The sequence below is a fragment of the Monodelphis domestica genome, chromosome 1, assembly GCF_027887165.1.
Source record: "Monodelphis domestica isolate mMonDom1 chromosome 1, mMonDom1.pri, whole genome shotgun sequence".
In the NCBI taxonomy this organism is placed as follows: Eukaryota; Metazoa; Chordata; class Mammalia; order Didelphimorphia; family Didelphidae; genus Monodelphis; species Monodelphis domestica.
Window position 1 is genome coordinate 77472288 of NC_077227.1, and position 21323 is coordinate 77493610.

The 21323-nt window shown below is 38.9% G+C and overlaps 1 protein-coding gene across 1 annotated transcript in view; it reads right to left on the reverse strand.

The window, feature by feature from the left end:
- R3HCC1L (R3H domain and coiled-coil containing 1 like) overlaps positions 1-21081 on the reverse strand; it is a 225134-nt gene extending 204053 nt beyond the window's left edge. Inside the window, exon 1 of the mRNA XM_007478666.3 lies at positions 20523-21081. The gene's annotated coding sequence lies outside the window, so the exon portion shown is untranslated. The remainder of the gene's footprint in view (positions 1-20522) is intronic.
- Between the last annotated feature and the right edge of the window lie 242 nt (positions 21082-21323).

The following is a 21323-nucleotide window of genomic DNA, read 5'->3' on the forward strand; positions in this document are numbered from 1 at the left end:
TTCAATCATGTCATGGGGAATATGGAAATATGTATTGCATGAAAGCACTATTTCCTGCTTTGGGGAGGCAGAAGAGGAAGGGGAAAAGGGAGAGAATCTGGATTGCAAAATGTCAGAAAACATTTGCCAAAAATTGTTTTTCCATGTAATTGAAAAAATAAAATTCAATAATGAAAATAAAAAACAAAATAAAAATATGTCCATGGGTTGTAATCTGTTTCACTGGAGGGAATTTCTAAATCAACAAAACCACATATCCATTTGAATATGAACAATATTCAAAGGATAGGGTAGTTCGGTGGTGGAAGACCTAAGTTCAAATCCAGCCTCAGACACTACCTACATGGCCCTGAGCAAGTCAATTAATTCTCTTTCCCTCAGTTTCTTCATTTGTAAAATGAGCTGGAGAAGGAAATGGCAAACTACTCCATAATCTTTGCCAGGAAATCCCTAAATGGGGTCACAAAGGTTGGACACTCCTGAAATGACTGAATAAAAGCAAGTATTCAGTTATTTCTTATTCCCTCAACCAAATTATGTGTTGTCCCTACCTTGATCACCCCTATCCCAAAATTGTGCCTTCAGTGCTTCCTTACTAAAAGCCTAATTCTAATGCTATATCCCATCCCTCATTTGGACCCCAGTTACCCACTGACCTCTGTGTCATATGGGTTTTTTAATTTCCTGGCAGATCCCCATGACCATTATAAGGTAGTCCTTATAGTGTGGCTTAAGTCCTGGCATCCCTCACTGTCATCGTGGCTCCGGTAGCTTTCCCTTGATCAATTAAAACTCACATCCACGTCTTATGTCTGGAAGACGTCCTTGTTCTTTTTGCCTCAGAAATCAGTTGGCTTCTCTATGTCCTGGAAACCTGTTCTCTCCGGTAAGCCCAAGTTAACCCCTTCTTCTCTGTGTATCCCTAGACAAGGTATTCAGGTACCATGAGTCTAGAGGGTAAACTTAAAGGCAGAGAGCTCAGAGCATCAGACTAGAACTAAAGGGAATGGGAAGCTAAATCTGAACAGGTGGGCTGGGGCTGGTTTGCAGAGAGGCAGGAGGAAAATCAGGAAGACACAGGCAGAAGCAGGGAACAATTGAGACAGAATTTGGGGGGAAAAACAGCTCTAGCAAAGGCTTACAAGGTGCATTTGGTCTTGTCTAACTGGTAGCCTGCTTTTAAGTAACCTTTCTGTTGAAGGCTAAAAAGAATGGGCACGTGGTTCTTGGAAGGGGGAAAGGGTCCTGCAGGTCCTTGTAGGGGGAGCCTTGGTACTGGAAAAGAGCAAGGATCTGGATCTTACATACCATCTATATGACCTTGGGCAAGCCACTTCTTTCTGGATCTCCCTCAGTTTCTTCATTCATAAAACAAGGGGATTGGAAGAGATGACCTCTCAGGTCTGCTCTACCTCGAACACTCTTTGATTCCTTGATTCTTTGACTGCAGCACAGACAGAGAGAAGGCTAGGTCTCTCTGCCTCATTACAGCGAGGGCTGACAAGCAGCCACTTCCAATAGCAATCTGTCTCTTCTAAGATGGAATTTGATTACGATGATACCCCAATCAGTGAAATTCTGGGAAAGAAACTCCTTTATACCTAAGTTAGCTCTGCTTAACACACACACACACACACACACACACACACACACACACACACACGCAAACAAACGAAAAACCTAACACAATCTTTGTAAGTTATATGGAGTGGTATTGGTGTATATTTCATGACATAGTAGCAATTTCCCCGCTAAACCTTACATATGTGCTGGATAAAGATATTTATGGGCCCTCCATCTGGCTTGCCACCAAGGCTAAATTCAATCTCTACTTCTACTTTATTGTTGGCTAAAATCTCCCGCCCTCCTGTTAACTTGTCCAGCTCTAGGGAGCTGGGAGGAAAGGAAGGGTACTGGGAAAAGGCATTTAATTTGACACCAGAAGATCTGAGTTCAAGTTATGGATCTGAGCTTTCTAGATTCAAGTTCTGGTTCTAGAGCTTTCTAGAGGACTGTCCATGTCACTTGGCTTCTGAGCCTCAGTTGCTTAATTTATAAAACGAGGATGATAATATTCATAATTCCATCTTCCACCTCCTCCCACTCCTACAGCCACAGTGATGTTCTAGTCCCCACAGGGCTATTGCAAATAAACGTCATGCTGAGAACTATATTTAGGTAGAATGGGTTTCTTTTTATAATCCAATGCATTTCATTTTATTCATTTAAAAAGATTCCTTTGAGAAAGGGGTTCAGAGGCTTCACCAGACTGCCAAAAGGGTCCAGGACACAAAAAGGTTAAGAACCCCTAGTCTATATAAATGTGTGAACTGTTATTATGCACCTAGCACTGTGACATACACCTAGATGGTGCTTAGTGTAGATAGAATTGGAATAAATTAAATTATCTGATAAGGAGAAACTCTTCTGAGAAAAGAGAAGGAAGTTGCAGACTTCTTCATACTGGGAGACAGAAGCTGTCAGTCAAAAATAGACTGCACTAGAGGCTGGAACACAACCTCCTGCCCCAGATGAAAGTGTACTTCCTTGATGAACTGGCTTTGGCAACGCTTGGTTACCTTGTCCTGCCAATAAAGTCACCAGGATTGAAAAATGGAAACAATTCCCTCGCTTGCCCTTGTCCTCTCACTTGGTCTATGTGTCTGGGATATGTCCTTTCTGCTGCCAGATTCCCTTGTTTCCCTCACCCTAAAAAGTCTACTAGAGGGTGAATTAATCCCCATTGCATACCCTGGGGAGCTACTTTTGATATATTAATGATATGAGAAAGTACAGTATCTGAAAGTGGCAAGAGAAACAGGCAGGGTCAGGTCCAAGGGGGAAAGTCTAAAGAGAGGCATTAACCTAATGGTTCTCTTTGTTTAAAGGCCTGGAGAAAAAGGAGGAGGGAGCCAACAGGAAAGTCGAAAAGGAAGAAAGGAAAGTTTCCACTGGGAATATGAGAAGTAGGATCATAGATTTAAAAGCAGAAAGGGACTTTGGAGGTCATTAAATTCAGCTCTTTCATTTTTATAGATGAAGAAACTGAGGCTTAATGAAGTTAGGTGGCTAAAAAGCATCTAAGGCAAGATCTGACCCAAGTCTTCATTACTGACTACAATATCAACTAAATCATGCCACTTCATAATAAATTTAGAGCAAGAAGGGATGTCAGAGGTTAGTTTGTCCAACCCCCTCAACATACAGATGACGAAAATTAGACCCAGGAAAAATGAGTGATTTGCCCAAGGTCACAGAAATAGTAAGCAACAGAGATCAGATTTCTTTGTATAGTCCCCAAAAGAGGGGGGAGGGTAGGTTTTGATCAAGAAAAGGAGTCAGGAGTAGACTCAGCTGAGTAGTTGAGCTCTTGTGATCTCTTGTCTGGACTACTTCAGAAGTTTCTAATTAGTCTCCCAGTTTCCATTTCTCCCCAGTCCAAAGTATCTTACAATCACTGCCAAAATAATGGTTCTAAAACACAGTGAAATTTATGTCACCCTTTTCCCTTAATCAAAAGCTTTCGATGAGGGAGGTCCTAGATTCAAATCTGACCTCAGACACTTCCTGGCTTGTGATCCTGGACAAGTCACTTAACCCCCATTGCCTAGCCTTTACCGTTCTTCTACCTTGAAACCAATATTCAGTATTGATTCTAAGATGGAAGGTAAAGGTTTTAAAAAATATTTTGATGGCTCCTCATTTCCTAGGAGGCACTAGAGTTCAGTGTAAAGAGTATTGGATTGGGATGAGAAAACCTGCATTTGAATTTTTGCTCTATTATTTAGTGAAGACCTTGGGTCAATCACTTCATCTCTCTGGTTCCTTAATATCCTCTTCTGTATAATGGAGAGGCTGGAACAAATGTACTCTGGGCCCCCTTCAAATTAAGTTTATGATCTGATGCTTGGAATAAAGGGAATACTTTCCTTGCACTGACTCTCAAAGTTCTTCAATGTCTGACTACAATCTACCTTCTTGGATTTATCTCAGTGAATGAATATATACAGATCAAGTGAGCAAAACAGTAAGCAAACAGTAGGAAATCCAATTTTGAAGATGATGTGGTATGCCTAAAGTCCCTGATGCTGGGGAAGCCGAGAGTGGTGGATCATTTTAGCTCAAGAGCTATAAGCTAGTTTGACATTAATATTCTTCTGATATCAGAGGCTATTAGGTTGCCTTCTAGCCCAGGTCAGAAATGGAATAGGTCAAAGCTCCTATGATGATCAAAGTGGAATTAGACTTGTGAGTAGCTCCTACATGTCCATCCTGGGCAAAATAGGAAGGAAAGAGGGAGGGAAGAAGGAAGGAGGGAAGGAAGGAAGGAAGGAAGGAAGGAAGGAAGGAAGGAAGGAAGGAAGGAAGGAAGGAAGGAAGGAAGGAAGGAAGGAAGGAAGGAAGGAAGGAAGGAAGGAAGGAAGGAAGGAAGGAAGGAAGGAGGGAAGGAAGGAGGGAAGGAAGGAAGGAAATAAGTTAAATGAAGGAAAGAAGGAAGGAGGGAGGAATTAGTCCAGTCATTTCTGGAAAACAATTTGGAACTATGACCAAAAATATTTATTAGACTCTGCATAGCCTTTGAACCTGCCAGGTTATACCCTAAGGTCTGCCAGGGTTATGCCCTAAGGAGTTCAAGGAAAGAAGAAAATGACTCATCTGTATAAAAATATTTATAGCAGCTGTTTTGTGGTAGCAAAGAAATGGAAACTGAAGGGAAGCCCATCAGCTTGGTAATGACTGAACAAGTTATGGCATATGAATGACAGAATACTATTGGTATATAAGAAATGATAAAAGGTTTGATTTCAAGAAAAATTTGAAAGATGTATATGGACTGATAGAAAATGAAGTAATAGAACCAGGACAATATTGTACACTAATAGGATAATCAACTATGAAAGACTTACTAACTGATCAACACAATAACCCACCACAGTTCCAAAAGAGTCATTAATGAAAAATGCCATCCACTTCAGGTAGAGAACTGATGCACTCAGAGTACAGATTGAAGCATATTTTTCCCTCTTTCTTTTTCTTGCCTTTTTTGGTAGAACACTACTAATATAAAAATTAGTTTCACTTGACCTCATAGTTGTAAAAGGTTTTATATTTTTGCTCTCTCAATGGGTGGAGGAGAGCAATTGAAATTGAAAATAAAATTTTTAAAAAGTGATCTCTTGGTCCCCCATGGCAGCAGTCTAGACTCAGGACTCTTCCTCTACTCAGTAACCACTGATATAAACTACCTCAAAAGAATAAAAAAACCCCCAACCAAATTCATAAGAACAAAAGGACTCTACAGTAGGGCACAGCATTGAAGGTATGTGAGATTTGGGTATTTCCACACTATACGGGGGTGAAAAAGCTCCCACCAAAATGTGAACTGATCTACCCTCCAACCTACCCACACCCCACCTACCAAGCCAGAGTCAGAGCGAGCATGTGCCAGAATTACTGAGTGAGTGAGAGGCACCTTTAGAGTAAACGAGGGGCACCTCTAGGTCCTTGGCAGATGACTAAGACCACCAAAGATCTTCCCCTGAGAGCAGCTAGACCTGAAACCCCAACAGGCTGAAGAGCACAGACTGTGAGCTCTCATGAAAAGATAGCACAGAGAAAGGCAGCAAACAGTAAAAGCTGCAGAGATTCTCACCCATAAAATGAAAACAAATAGGAGAGTGGATTAGAATCCAAAATCCTACCATATATTGTCTACAAGAAACACACCTGAGGTGGGTAGACACTCACAAGGTTAGAATTAAAGGTTGGAGAAAAACCAGTTGGGCCTCAACTGATAGAAAAAAGGCAGGAGTAGCAATCATGATATCTGACAAAGCCAAATTAAAAATAGATCTGATTAAAAAGGATAGGGAAGGTAAATACATCCTGATAAAAGTGAGTATAGACAATGAGGAAATATCAGTAATCAACATATATGCACCAAATGGTATAGCATCCAAATTTCTAAAGGAGAAAGTAGTGGAATTGAAGGAGGAAATAGATAGTAAAACCATACTAGTGGGAGACCTGAACCTACCACTATCAAATTTAGATAAATCAAATAAAAAATAAATAAGAAAGAGGTAAAAGATGTGAATGAAATCTTAGAAAAAATTAGAGTTAATAGATATATGGAGAAAAATAAATAGGGACAAAAAGGAATACACCTTCCTTTAAGTAGCACATGGTACATTCACAAAGATTGACCATGTACTAGGTCATAAAAACATGGCAAACAAATGAAGAAAAGCAGAAATAATAAATGCAAACTTTTCAGATCATAAGGCAATAAAAATAATGATCAGTAAGGGTACATGGAGAGCCAAATAAAAAATTAATCAGAAATTAAATAATATGTTTCTCCAAAATCAGTTAGAAAACAAATCATAGAAATAATTAATAATTTCACTGAAGAAAATGACAATATGAGACATCCTTTCAAAATCTATGAGATGCAGCCAAAGCAGTACTCAGTGGAAAATTTATATCCTTGAGTTCATATATTAACAAATTAGGGAGGGCAGAGGTCATTGAATTGGACATGCAAATCAAAAAACTAGAAAGTGAGCAAATTAAAAATCCCCAGAAGAAAACTAAATTAGAGATCCTAAAAACTAAGGGAGAAATTAATAAAATCGAAAGTGAAAGAACTATTGAACTAATAAATAAGACTAGAAGCTGGTATTGTGAAAAAACAAACAAAATAGACAAAGTACTGATCAATCTAATAAAAAAAGGAAAGAAGAAAACCAAATTAACAGTACCATAGATGAAAAGGGAGACCTCATCTCCAATGAAGAGGAAATTAAGGCAATCATTAAAAACTATTTTGCCCAATTATATGGCAATAAATATGGCAATCTATTTGATACAGATGAATATTTACAAAAATATAAATTTCCTAGATTAACAGAAGAAGAAATAGAATTCTTAAATAATCCCATATCAGAAAAAGAAATTGAGCAGGCCATCAAAGAACTCCCTAAGAAAAAATCCCCAGGATCTGATGGATTCACAAGTGAATTATATCAAACATTCAAAGAAGAGTTAATCCCAATACTATACAAACTATTTGACATAATAAGCAAAAAGGGAGTTCTACCAAATTCCTTTTATGACACAAATATGGTACTGATTCCAAAGCCAGGCAGGTAAAAAACAGAGAAAGAAAACTACAGACCAATCTCCTTAATGAACATAGATGCAAAAATCTTAAAGAGGATACTATCAAAAAGACTCCAGCAAGTCATCACGAGGGTTATTCACTATGATCAGGTGGTATTTATACCAGGAATGCAAGGATGGTTCAATATTAGGAAAATCATCCACATAATTGACCATATCAACAAGAAAACCAACAAAAATCACATGATTATCTCAATAGATGCAGAAAAAGCCTTTGACAAAATACAAAAATCATTCCTATTGAAAATACTAGAAAGTATAGGAATATAAGGGTCTTTCCTAAAAATAATAAACAGTATTTATCTAAAACCATCAGCCAACATCATCTGCAATAGAGATAAACTAGATGCATTCCCAATAAGATCAGGAGTGAAACAAGGATGCCCGTTATCACCTCTATTATTTAACATTGTACTAGAAACACTAGCAGTAGCAATTAGAGAAGAAAAAGAAATTGAAGGTATTAAAATTGGCCATGAAGAGACCAAGTTATCACTCCTTGCAGATGATATGATGGTCTACTTAAAGAATCCTAAAGAATCAACTAAAAAGCTAGTGGAAATAATCAACAACTTTAGCAAAGTTGCAGGATACAAAATAAACCCACATAAGTCATCAGCATTTCCATATATCTCCAACACATCTCAGCAACAAGAATTAGAAAGAGAAATTCCATTTAAAATTACCCTAGAAGAGGGCAGCTGGGTAGCTCAGTGGATTGAGAGCCTGGCCTAGAGATGGGAGGTCCTAGGTTCAAATCTGGCCTCAGCCTCTTCCTAGTTGTGTGACCCTGGGCAAGTCACTTGACCCCCATTGCCTAGCCCTTACCACTCTTCTGCCTTGGAGCCAATACACAGTATTGACTCCAAGACAGAAGGTAAGGGTTTAAAAAAATAAAATAAAATTACCCTAGGCAATATACAATACTTAGGAATTTATCTGCCAAGACAAACACAGGAACTATATGAACACAATTACAAAACACTTTCCACACAATTAAAACTAGATCTAAACAATTGGAAAAACATTGATTGTTCATGGGTAGGATGAGCTAACATAATAAAAATGACCATCCTACCCAAACTTATTTACTTATTTAGAGCCATACCCATCAAACTACCAAAAAACATTTTAAATGAATTAGAAAAAAACCATAACAAAGTTCATTTGGAAGAACAAAAGATCAAGGATATCCAGGGATATAATGAAAAAAAAAATGTGAAGGAAAGTGACCAGATCTCAAACTATACTATAAAGCAGTGGTCATCAAAACAATATGGTACTGGCTAAGAGACAGAAAGGAGGATCAGTGGAATAGACTTGGAGTAAGTGACCTCAGCAAGACAGTCTATGACAAGCCCAAAGATCCCGGCTTTTGGGACCAAAATCCACTATTTGATAAAAACTGCTGGGAAAATTGGAAGACAGTGTGGGTGAGATTAGGTTTAGATCAACATCTCACACCCTACATCAAGATAAACTCAGAATGGGTGAATGACTTGAACATAAAGAAGGAAACTATAAGTAAATTAGGTGAACACAGAATAGTAAACATGTCAGACCTTTGGGAAAGGAAAGATTTTAAAACCCAGCAAGTCTTAGAAAAAAATAAACAATTTTGACTACATCAAATTAAAAAGGTTTTGTAAAAACAAAACCAATGTAACCAAAATTAGAAGGGAAGTAACAAATTGGGATTTATACCAGGAAACAAATTGGGAAACAATCTTCATGACAAAAACCTCTGACAAAAGTCTCATTACTCAAATTTACAAAGAGCTAAATCAATTGTACCAAAAAATCAAGCCATTCTCCAATTGATAAATGGTCAAGGGACATGAATAGGCAATTCTCAGTCAAAGAAATCAAAACCATTAATAAGCACATGAAAAAGTGCTCTACATCTCTTATAATCAGAGAGATGCAAATCAAGACAATTCTAAGGTATCACCTCACACCTAGCAGATTGGCTAACATGACATCAAGGGAAGTAATGATGCTGGAGGGGATGTGTAAAGTCGGGACATTAATGCATTGCTGGTGGAGTTGTGAATTGATCCAAACATTCTGGAGAGCAATTTGGAACTATGCCCAAAGGACACTAAACGACTATCTGCCTCTTGAGCCAGCCATAGCATTGCTGGGTTTGTACCCCAAAAGAGATAATAAGGAAAAAAGACATGTACAAGAATATTCATAGCTGTGCTCTTTGTGGTGGCAAAAAATTGGAAAATGAGGGGATGCCCTTCAATTGGGGAATGGTTGAACAAATTGTGGTACCTGTTGGTGATGGAGCACTATTATGCTCAAAGGAATAAAAAAGTGGAGGAATTCCATGTGAACTGGAATGACCTCCAGGAATTGATGCAGAGCAAAAGGAGCAGAACCAGGAGAACATTGTACACAGAGACTGATACATTGTGCTACAATCGAATGTAAGGGACTTCTCCATTAATGGCAATGCAGTGATGCTGAACAACTTGGAGGGATATGAGAAAGAACACTCCACATTCAGAGGAAAAACTGTGGGAGTAGAAACACAGAAGAAAAACAACTGTTTGACTACATGGGTCGCGGGGGATATGATTGGGGATATAGACCCTAAATGAACATCCTAGTGCAAACATCAACAGCATGGAAATAGGTTCTGATCAAGGTCACATGTAATGCCCAGTGGAATTGTGTGTCGGCTACAGGAAGGGCAGGAGGAGGAGAGGGAGGAATAGAATATGATTTTTGTAACCAAGGAATATTGTTTGAAATTGACCAAATTAAAAAAAAATACATGCACACATTTGGAGCTTCTTTTGGTACATATTGTGAGATGCTGGACTATAACTAGCTTCTGCCAGACTTTTCCAGTTTTCCCAACTTTTTTTCCCCTAATAATTACTTTTTGACTCAATAGATGGAATCTTTGGATTTATCAAACTATGTTATGTTAACTTCTGTATCATGTATGTCTGATTTATTCAATTGATCAATTTCTCTATTCTTTACCCATTACCAATTTCACAATGACTTTATGCTTTGAGAACAGAAAATAAATTGCAATTACATTCTTGATGTTTTGTTTGCTCCTCCAGATGAATTTTGTTTAGTTTTATCAAGTAGTTCCTTTGGGAGTATGGCACTAAAATAAATTAATTTTGTATAATAGTAAAATAGTATAGTCATTTTTATTATATTTTATTATACTGGCTCTGTCTACCCATAAGCAATATTTCTCCAATTATTTAGATATGCATCTATTTGGGTAAAGAACAGTTTATAATTGTGTTATGCTATATACTTCCTATGTATATCTTGGCAGGTGGGCTGTGATATATTTTATACTATCTGTAGCTTTTATAAATGGAATTTCTCTTTCTGTATCTTCTTGCTTAATTTTTCAGATAATACACAGAAATACAGAAGAAGAAAGAAGTGATCTCTTTCCTTTCCTAAATCTTTTATTGAATGTCTATAGTTAGGAAGACAGGTTCAAATCTTACATCAGACAGTTACTATGTGACTGACAAGTCATTTAAACCTCTCTCAGCCTCAGTTTCCCCATCCTCAAAGATCAGGACAATGATACCTACCTCTTAAAGTTATTAGAAGGATCAAATGAGAGAAAGTGCTTTGAAATCTCCAAAACTTTATTAAAACATTGGTGATGCCTCATCTCTTCTGCAAGGCTGTAAGCTCCTTGAAGGCAAGGAGAATTCTCTTTTGTTCTCTGTATTTTCCCTACCACCCCAGTGACCTTGTTGTGCTTTATACAGAATAGAAAATATTCAATAAGTGTCTGCTGAAGAAGTGAATTGATAGATGAATGTATCAAGAAGAGAGGAAACTGATGCGATCCATCTTCAAAGCTGGAATCAGTATGCTTTCTCAATACTACCTGATAGTCTTACCTGTAAGGAATCTGCTGCACCTGGGTTATCTCACAATCTGCAGAAAGCTATCCAGCATATGGTGCTCACTCCCAAAGAGGAGGAGTGCAGACATTTTGAAGGGAGTTACATTCACAAGGCCATAACTACAAGGGCAAGCTCTCCCTGCTAGCCTCCAGTGGTGGCAGCAGGGGCAAGAGCTAATAACCAACTGGCTGCTCACTGCCACACCTCCTCTTCTGACCCCACACATCTTTTCAGCTGACACTTTGGTTCTTTTCTTCGCTTCATTGCTCAAGCAACAGATCTGTGATCTGTCCTACTAGCTCAGATTCCTTCCCTGTTGTCCCAGCTTTTACGATTTCACCTTTCGGAAAAAAGAGCATTCTCTGAAATCTCCAATATCCTCCAAGATGGCTATAATTCCCTTTTCTTTCTGCTTCCCTTTTCTGCTGCCTTCAGCACATTAGGACAGCCTCTTTCTCTTCTTCTGGAAGATGGAGACTGTTTTCATTCCCTTGGGATTCCCAGTAAATTCCTGAGGGACCTGGGATGTCCTCATTACCCCAAGGGCTGCAGACCAGGAATAGCACGTCCTAGTAAAGATCCCCTGGAACAGCTTCACTTTGGACTTAATGAGGTCATCTGGTACCACTCTAATACTGGGCTTAAGCTTCCAGGGTTGTCTCCCTGAGGCTTCAGAGCCAGTCCTAGTGTAAGCATACATTTTTGTGACTTATTGTTAATTATCAAGATCCCAGGTCTTGGCATATGACCAACTGGATTGCTAAGAAAGATGCTGCTTCATGTAGGTGACCCCCCACTGGATGTTAGCTTTTCTGTTAGACTATAAGCATTTTGAAGACAGGGACAGTTTTTGCTTTATCTTGGTGTCCCCAGGGTTTAGCCTGAAGTAAATGCTTAATATGTTTGTTGGCAGATGTAAAAATGGACTGGCAGTTTTCATCTCTGCAGGTCACACTTGCTACTATATATATAGCCTGTTCACATAGTGACATATTCTGACACACTAGTCCTAGTGATACATCCCCCACATTGGCCCAACTTTTTCATAGCAACACTAATTTCTGGATCAAAGTTGGGTTGTTTTCTACTAGTACCTCTAGGTCTTTTTTCAGCCCTACTCATGGATAGCCAGGTATCCCCCCTCCCTCTTTTTTTTGTATTTCTTTATATAATATATTTTTCTTTGTGAGATACATTTAGTTTCTGTTGTTTGCAGCCTACTTTTTCTATATTATCAAAACCATTTTGAATTAATCTGGTCAAGGCTATATTGTAAAGCAGAAGCTAAGTGGTGCAGTGGATAGAACTGTAAATTCTAAGCATGGAAGATTTGCATTAGAATCTGGGACCCTGGGCAAGTCACTTAACCTCTAGCAACCTCAGTTTCCTCATCTGTAAAATGGGAATGATAATAGCACCTGCCTTATAGTGTAGTGGTTAGATGGAATAATTTTTGTAAAGCATTTTGCAAACCTTAAAGCTCCATATAAATGTTTCTCCTTCTCCTCCCCTTCTCTAACCTTCCTCTTCCACCTCTTCTCCTTTTCTTTTTCTTCTACTCCTTCTTTTCCCCCTTCTCCTCCTTTTTTTCCCTTCTTCTCCTCCCCATCATTCTTCTTGTTCTTGTTCTTCTCCTTTTCCTTCTTCTTCTCCTCCCATCGTTCTTCTTGTTCTTCTTCTTGTTCTTGTTCTTCTCCTTTTCCTTCTTGTTCTCCTTTTCCTTCTTCCTCTCCTCCCATCGTTCTTCTTGTTCTTCTTCTTGTTCTTGTTCTTCTCCTTTTCCTTATTCTCCCCCTCCTTTTCCTTCTTCTTCTTCCCCTCCTTTTCCTGTTCTTCCTTCTCTTTCTCCTCTTCCTCCTCTTCTGCAAAAGGCAGGTGGGGTGGGGTAACTGGCCCATAAAATACACAGTTCATGGCCAATCAGAGAGCAACTCACCCCAGATTTAGATTCACTGATGCTCTTCCTTATTTCAGTGTTCTATATCCAGCCCTCTCTGTCCCCACCTCAACCAGTGAGAAGACTTCCCAGATATTTGACACTGGACTATTTATTAGCTTGCTTCCACAATCACTTGAGTGTTCATTCAGGCTTCCTGGCTAGAATCATCTGTCTCCTCCTCATTATTTGAGTCTGTCTTAACTCATTCTTTCTTTTGAAGAACTGTTCTTCTATTGTAACTTTCTAATGCACTCCATCCCCCACTTACCTGAACCTGTGATTTCATTAGCATAGGGAATTTCCAGGTGAGGGAACCCCCTCTGCCAATATGAATCAGTACTAGATCTACAGCTTAACAGTCTTAGAGGGCTGCCTAATGCACTTATCACCTATCTGGGGTATTTTGTTATTCTTGTATCTCCAGTCAGTGCCTAGAACAGTGCTTTCCATGTAGTATGGAATTTAATCATAGAATTTGAGAGTTGGAAGGGACCTCAGTGGTTATTTAATCCAGTCTATGTGGAAAAAAGAATCAGGTAGAACAATGGCTAGAGCACCAGGTTTGGAGTCAGGAAGATCTGACTTCAGATTTGGCCTCTGATACTTACAAGCTGTGTGACCCTGGGCAAGTCACTTAACTTCTGTTTATCTCAGTTTTCTTAGTTTTTAAGTGGGGACAATAATAGTAACTATCATAGAGTTGTTGTCAAGATCAAATAAGATATTTATTAAAATGTTTAGTTTGTTAAGTGTCTATTCCCTTTCTGCCAAACCCCATTCCTTAGCACATACTTAATAAGTGGTTATACAGGGGGCATACAGGTGGCTCAATGGATTGTGAGCCAGGTCTAGAGACAGGCAGTCCTAGAGGGTTCAAATCTGCCCTCAGATACTTCCTAGCTATAGGACCTTAGCAAAGTCACTTAACTCTCTTTGCTTATCCCTTACCATTCTGCTTTAGAACCAATAAATAGTATTGATTCTAAGATGGAAGGCAACGGTTTTAAAAAATAAATGGTTATATAGTCTCTGCTGGAAGACTATCAAGAAGGGGAATCCCCTCCCTTCTCTTGGCAGCCCATTTCACTCATGGACGGTCCCAATTTTTAGGGTGCTTTTTCTGACATCATTTAAATTGACTTCTTTGCAACTTGTATCCCTTGCTCTTGGCTTGGCTCTCTTGAGATCTAACCCCAACTCTACATAAGATCCCTCCAAATACTCAAAGACAACAGTCATGTCCCCCTCCCTTTATGAGACATCTCTGAAAATAAATATTCTAATAAACGTGGAATTGAACTGATAAGTCACTCCTGAGTCATCCTCTCTATTTTTATCCCCCATTTAAATTGTAAACTGCTTGAGGGAAGGGACCACGTTTTTATCTACATGTTGTATCTTCCCTGTGCCTTGCTCATTGTACATGCTTAATAAATGTTTGTTTACACAGATGAAATCTCTTTTCATTTTATCCTCATCCTCTTCATTCCTATAGCTACCAACATAGCCCAGGCCCTCGTCCCTCACACCTGAATTACAATGGCCTCTGAGCCTATCTTCTTGCATCCAGTCTCTCCCTTATCCATCCATCCTGAATATCACTGCCAGATTAATATTCTTGAAACCCTATTTTCATCCCATTCTTTCTCTGCTTCAGAGCCTACAATGCTTCCTTATTGCCCAGTGATAAACTGTCTCCTGTCTCAACAATATATACACATGCATTGCCAGTTACTGTGGAAACCTTTTTCTTCTAACATTCTTCACTAGGTTGAATGCAAAGGTGAGCTTTAAGCAGACTGATTCCACGGGAGGCCAGGGCTCAGAGGCCAGGTGAGCAAATGAAAATCAAGTTTACTAATCACAGATCATCGATTGAGTCAGAAGGAACCCCAGAGGCCATGCAATCCACCCCCCACCTACCCACACATCTCACTTCACAGAGGAGGAATATGAGGCAAACAGAGTGAAAGTGACTTTCCCAAGGTCACATCGTTATCAAAGACTGAAGTCTGTCTGACACTCTCTGGACTCCATCATCTATAATGGAGAGTCCATAAAAACTGTCAGAAGCCAAGTGGTCTTCAGGGGCTGAATCCCCAGATGAGACAGAAAGGCAGAGCCATCAGACCTGTAGGAACTGGGGGAATAGGAGCCAGCCAGGCAGGTGGGAAAGTTCACAACAATGAGGAAAGAACCCAGACACGGGATAGCTTATTACACTGGCATTCGTTGCCTTTATTCTCCTCTGCCTGGTAAGAAGTAATCCCAAGTGAGTCTGGCTAAGGAGGCCTACAGGTGATGATGATAAGTAAAAACAGCTGGCTGGTAAATAGTGTGGGAACTGGAACGAGACGTGGATCTCTTGCATAGGAATTTTCCCAATAACGAGATACAAATTACTTTCTGAAACAGACTTCCTTCTAGTTACTAATCCAAGCTTCTACCAGAAATTGTTTTTTAAAAGGGCCAGGATCTCTTCCATATTTAAACCAGAACTATAATGAGGTCTTTAAGCAGGAATTTAAAGTGGTTTAATGATAACTCTTTTCAGTAGTGAGTCACCAGTTCGATTCAATATTTCATGAGTAGTACTCTGTCCAAAGAACTGTAGTACTGCCTGGGGATAAAAAGATGAAAATGGACACAATTCTTACCCTCAAGGTCCTTACAGTCTACTAAGGAGGGTGCGACCATGCAACAAATGATTGTGAGACTAGGAGAGGGGCAAAGGAGAGAACAGGAAAAATTCCCCAGGAAAATCTGAGGAGGGAGAGAACATTACCTAGTGGGTGGAACCAGGAAAGGAGTCCACAGGGAGATAGCACCTGAGCTGAACCTTAACAAAAGAGAAGAATTTCAAAAAACAGATATAAAGAGGAAATACATTCCAGGAACTGTGGATGGCTTGTGTGAATATATTGAAGAAATGGAAGGTTGAAATAGGGGAATAACTATCTGGTGTTTGGTTTTATTAGAGGGTAAAATACGTGAAAGGGAAATAATATGAAATAAGACTGGGAAGATAGTTTGAAGCTAGACTATGGAGGGTTTTAAATGCCAGGTTAAGGAGGTTGTATTTCATACTGTGGACAGTATGAGCTACTGAAGAGTTTTAATCAGGGTACTGACATGGAAAGACTTGTGTATTAGGGAAATCATTTTGATCACTCTCAGTCTATTTGGGCTAAGAGATTATGTATGGAAGATTGTTTTGACTATGTGAAGGATGGATTGGAGAGAGAAGGGACTGGAGTCAGGAAGATCAGTTAAGAGTCTGAGGACAGGGTGATGAGGGTCTGATCTGTTAGAAGGGAGAAGGGGCAGGAGTGATAGGCATTGCACCATCAGGATAACCGAAACCTGGAAATTGATTAGATGTAAAGAGTAAGGTAAAGGGGAGAGTTCAAATTACTCCAAGATCATTGAACCTGAGTGGCTAGAAAGATGGTGGTGCTCTCAACAGAAATAGGGAAGTTGGGAAGAAAAGCAGATTTAGAGGAATGATAAACAGTTTAGGTTTAGAAATGTTGCATTCGAGATCCTGGTTGGACCTCGTGATTGAGGTGCACAGTAGGCAGGTGGAGATATTGAACTACTGTATACTGTATACAGTAGGAATTAGTTACTACACTTGATCTTAGCCAAAAGGCTGAGAAGCAATTACAGTATGAATTAGGTAAGGAGGGAAATTATAGCAATGAGTGACTGTTAAACCAACCATTGGTTATAATTATTCCTATGAATATGTGTATTTTTGTACATAAACTGATATATTATTATAACTCCTTAGTAATAGTACTCATTTGGGGTATGATTTGTTCCCTAATGCACACACATATGTTCATGAATACACATATACTTTTAGATTTGAAATGTTCAATGGTCAAAAAAGGGTTAAAACTCAAAGGGCTTCCTATAGATAAAATTCCCTGTGGACTACATATTATACTAGAAACTATATATTAACATTATCTATGTCCCATTGTATTTCTATTAAATTTGTTAAATATTCACAAATTTCATTTTAATCTAAAGTTCAAGAAGACTATGGGCTACATTTTTTATATTTCTAGTTTAGGAAACCCCCATTGAAGAAACTCCAATGCTGTAGATCAGCAATTATTCTGTAAATTATAATTTTTGAAAGTTGCCTGAGACATTCAGAAGTTAAATGACTTTCCGAGGATGCACAGTCAGTATATGTCAGAGATAACACTTGAACCTACTCATCAAAAATCCACAACTCTACTCATAATACCATTCTGCCTTATCTCTGATATCTATATCTCTATATACATGTGTCCCCACAAAGTTGGGCACATGCTCTATTGTAGACTTTTGGACATAGACAAGAGTTACAAAATATGAATAGGCATGAATGAGTTGTGATCTGAATTTCTGGAGGGAATACCCACATCATTTAAGATCATAGATCCATTTGAGTATTGCAATATAAAGTAATATATTTTGTTTTGCTTGTCTATTGAATTCCTAAACTGGGCTAGAGCCATCGCCCCCTTCCTTTGTGTTAAATATTCCACACCAAAGAGTTATTTGAATGTAGATAATTGACCAGGTGCAGAGCCATATAAGCATATGGGCGCTGATTATTATCAGATTCTCATCACATCTACATATGTGAAGTATCTGATTAGCCTGCAAGGATGGCCATGGGTCTTTCTCCTGCTTTAGCATCCTCAAGCATTGTAATTGCTTATAATTCCTCCTAAACTGCAAGGCATAGACCTAAAAATGAGGGAAGCTTTTCCAAATTCTCATTAAAACAATGGTAAGTCCAAGGCAGAGATGGGGAAGTGAGATTCACTAATAGTACTGAAGGGAGTATATAATAACAGGAAGGAAGATTTAAACTAGACTTTCTTGTCATCCTATGAACATGCAAGCCTTAGAGCTCATGTGGGCATATCAGCAGTTGGCATGAGATACTCTTTGGTGTGGACAGAACATGCCCTTAAGTGGAAGCACTTTAAGAGGCTCTCAATAGCCATATTCCTTCTCCTCCTCATTCATCTGTGATCTACAGCACGTACTTCAGTAAACACATGGAAATGTAAGTTGAATATTGGATTTTTCATTTTAAGAGGCATAGAAACACAAAATAATCTAAATAACAGAGAACATTCCTGAGAAATTGATCTCTTCTCTGACCTTAGTTTGCTAACACTCAACCTGGTCCACAATATCTTAAATGAGAGTCGATTTTTGATATTTGTTCAATTGAATGGAAACATTGGGACTGACTATAAGGTTGTGGTAGACATTTACCTAGCAATGATAACTCTTACCACAAGAGTGGAGCCATATTATTGTCCCCAACAAATAGTTATTGACCTCCTACTATGTATAGACTACTTTGCTGGGTTCTGGAGTCACAGAAAGGTATAAGGGACAAGAAAAGATCCAGGGTCTAAAGGGGCTAATTTTCAGAACGCTGGATAGGGACATTAAGAACTAGGAGATGTGTCAGCACTCTTGGAAGGAACAACACCAAGTCACTTCCAGCCAAAACTGCATTGCACCATCATTACCATTATAGGGATATGGGGGCGGCAAGTCTTGGAGGACTTAAGTAGAAAAATGGACCTCACTGTTGATAGCTAGAGACCAGCCACTATTGGGGGAAATTTGTAGGCAGTTTCAACTGACTTCAGAAGAAAACTCGGAGTTAGATGAGCCTTTGTGGTTCAGGAGGGGTTACATTGTCAGGATCCCTAGGAAACTTCACTGATTCAGGTTTATCTCTCTATCTCTTGGATACCAACCCCGGGGAAGGTGACCAGGAGAGCGTTCTCTCTCTCTCTCTCTCTCTCTCTCTCTCTCTCTCTCTCTCTCTCTCTCTCTCTCTCTCTCTCTCTCTGTGTGTGTGTGTGTGTGTGTGTGTGTGTGTGTGTATTTATTTCATCTCCCCCAGGGTGTATTGTGTTCCATGAGTTTACTTGATACCTCCCCACAGAATATGGCTCTGAAGGGTATATTTATCTAAGAGAAACTGGATAGGTAAAAGGGGCTGGTGGGGGAAACATGAAATAGTGATGTATATTTCTCTGATGAGAAAAGTCAAGAATCAGTGTATAAAAGATGGAAAGTATTTGAGTGAAAATCAACAGGAATCGAAACAGAAGTAATATTATCATTAAATTGTACTACAGAACCAGGCAAAGAGGGGATATGTGAGGAGTTTAGGAAACAGCATGGAGGAATGATAGAGTAGATATGGGAGACTTCAATTATCCAGGCATCTGCTGGAACTCTCTCTCTCTGCATAAAGCTAATAGTTTCTTGACTTGCTTAATGATTATTTCATTCTTCAAAAGGTGGCAGCACCAATGAGAGGACTTGTTATTCTGCATCCTATTCTCTTCAATGAGATAGAATTAGTTGTTGGGTAAAAATGATGGAAACCTTGGAGGGAAGTGACCACTCAATCTTAGAATTTGTGATTGAGAAGGAAAAGAAAGTGTCCTATATCAACCATAGATTTTAAAACAGATTTCAAATGGTTCAGATAAAGAATAAATAGGATACTGTGGGCTAAAATTCTATAGAAGCCAGTCCAGAAGTGAGATGAGAAACTCTCAAGAATGAAATTCTTAAGATACAAAGAATAACAATTTTGAAGAAGAGAAAAAGAGAGAATTGTCTAAGAAGATGAAGGTAGAAGCACAGGGAAACAACAGTGGGAAATTCATGCTGGTTGATACGCCTCCAAGTAATTCATACATGAATAAACCTGTGTTTCTATTAGACTTGATTTCCAAATATAATGTGGAATGGTTCATTTTATTTGATTCAACATTATGTGTACCAGGTGAATTGACTTCCCTAATCATCTAGGTTCCTGTCAAACTGTCAACTTGATGTAACAAGTATATGGAATGACTACTCCCACTGGTAGGTCCTCATATCTCTCACACGGGCGTGTGGACATTGAATTGACTCATTCACTCTCATCTGTTCTCACACTGGCAGTTCTAGGTTCCTAGAGAAGGACTATGACAAACATGATTATACTCAAAATCTCTAAGGGTTCTGGGTAGAGTATACAGTTAGTCAGTGCTGTAGAGAGCATTGGACTCGGAGTCAGGAAGACCTGGGTTCAAATCCAACCTCAGATACTTACTAGCTATATGATCTTGGGCATATTATTTCTCTTATCTGTTTCTCTTATCAGTTTCCTTAACTGTAAAATGGAGGTAATGGTAGCACCTAGATCCCACGGTTATTGTGAGCATAAAATTAGATATTTGTAAAATACTCTGTAAACTTTAAAGTTCCATATAAATGATACTTATGTAATCCTATCATGAGGGAATACATTCCCCCCTACCCACATTTGTATATTTCCATGCACAAAACTATTCACAATAATGACATTTTCAGATTTTAAACATAATCATTTACTTAATAAACCAAAGGAAATAATATCACAGGTCATGTATTAAAGCAAATGCATAAATCACACAAACCTGAGCCATACTCTCCTACCAAGGCATCCAGTGTCTAGGGAAAAGTGAGCACACACAGGAAACTGCCAGGTTGGCTTATGAATGAGAAAACAGATGTATGCACTCATAGTAACCCAAAACCCGGAAACTACAAATGTCAGTGTCTTCTTTCTGTCTCAGGAGTTGTCTATTAAAATTCCTCAATGAACTTATCTTCGGTGTTGATTTGATGTATCCATAATTAAGCTGAGTTGATATGCTTGTGCTTGGTGAACACACCAACTAGCTGATCCCCTGAGTGACTCCCTGCTTCCAGTCTGTTCCTTAGCTCAGCTAGACTTCTGTCTCCAAAGCAGCTGCAGAATCTATTATTTCCATCTTTGAAGTTAGAGAAATGGTTTTGAGATCTGTCCCTTCACCTCCTTCTCTTTTCTTTCTGGTTCAGACTATAATCATATAAATTACATTTGTCCCATAATCACATCACAGTTTTGTTGTCCAAATCTTCCTAGTTGATAATAGCACCCCACATTTAAAACTCAGCAACTCTTGCCTCAAAACTCTGAGGTACACTGAACCCTCAGCAACTGTCTTTCAGACTTAGAACTTCTCTTAAAATTCTGAGCAGAGACTTAATTCAGCAACAAAATTTAAAGAGATAGTATATTACATTGACAGAGTATCCCATGCTTTCTTGTAGGTGATGTCCCATGTTTGAAATATGTTCTGCCACCTCCTCTCAGAATTCTTACTTTCATTCAAGGATCAATTTAGGTGGCTCTTCTTACAAGAAGTCTTTCTCCAATTTCTCTCATCAAATTA